We start from the raw sequence: 1279 nt of genomic DNA, 5'->3' as shown, positions 1-1279 counted from the left end.
AGTGGAGTTGCACAAATACGCCTGTGAGATGGGTGGTGTCAAGAGGAGAGGGGACGAAGGAGGAGTGTGAGGAGGGAGGAGGAGGAGGAGGAGGAGGAGGAGGAGGAGGAAGGAAAAAGGCAAGGAGGAGGAATTGGAGGTGGTGGAAGTGGAAGAGGCGAGGAGAGGAGAGGAGTGGAGAGGAGAGGAGTGGAGAGGAGTGGAGAGGAGAGGAGAGGAGTGGAGTGGAGAGGAGAGGAGAGGAGAGGAGGAGGAGAGGAGAGGAGAGGAGAGGAGGAGAGAGGAGAGGAGAGGAGAGGAGAGGAGAGGAGAGGAGAGGAGAGGAGAGGAGAGGAGAGGAGAGGAGAGGAGAGGAGAGGAGTGGAGTGGCCAGAGGAGAAGGGACTGGAGTAGAGAGATTGCCAGAGGGATGCAAGGGTAGAGGTTGGGAGAGGAGAGGAAATGATGTGAGGTAGGGGAAGGGGGGGGAGAGCAGAGGGGGTGATGTGATAGGTCACTCAGGTGAGATGAGACGAGTTCATGTGGCTTAGAATTGATAGATCATGATGGAGTAGTGCTAGGGGGGTATGAGGTGGAAGAAGCGGTAGTGAATGGAGCTATGACCTGCATGCAAGGATTGCCGCCCTGTCAGTACACCTTTACTCAGTACACAGTTGAGAATGAGGTTGTTGGTTGTCTGAATCATCATCAAGAGTTGATGTGTTACAATAGTGTGCGAGCAACTGTTGGAGATAGTCAGGGCATCGTTGAATGTCATTGCTTATCCTGCCTGTTTGCTCAGTCGGTTGCCTCCCTCTGAAATTTTTGGCAGAGGTGTGGATCTGCTGCCGAGAAGTACAGGGGCAGAGATGTCTTCAAACGACAAGCACGTGGAGTCATCGTGAGTTCCCCCAACAGTATGCGACGCTCTTGACCCCATGGCTTCAGAAGCTCGGATCGGATGCAATCGCATGGCAAGGAGGAGCATCGGATGGTGCCGCTCTGCTCTGCCGGCCTGCATTGCGAGCTCATCATGGTGGCAGGGTGAGGCACCCGAGGGGTTCCGTAGGGAGAAGCCGAGCAAAGACCCCGGCGACATGCCATGGTAGCAACCAAGGAGCTAGCCGGTTCTTCCTGCTGACCCACCTGCAGGTGTGACCGCTGCGTCGGCATCACAATGTTCACCAAGGGGATGAAGGAGAGAGGAGGCGTACCCATCTGTGGAGGCGTCCGCTCGCGCTTCACCTTTGTATGCCCTCCCTTCCCTCCCCTTCCCTCGCACCCCCACTCCTCCTTCCCT

Source organism: Guillardia theta (assembly GCF_000315625.1).
Source record: "Guillardia theta CCMP2712 unplaced genomic scaffold GUITHscaffold_104, whole genome shotgun sequence".
Classification (NCBI taxonomy): Eukaryota; class Cryptophyceae; order Pyrenomonadales; family Geminigeraceae; genus Guillardia; species Guillardia theta.
This window is presented reverse-complemented; position numbering follows the sequence as displayed.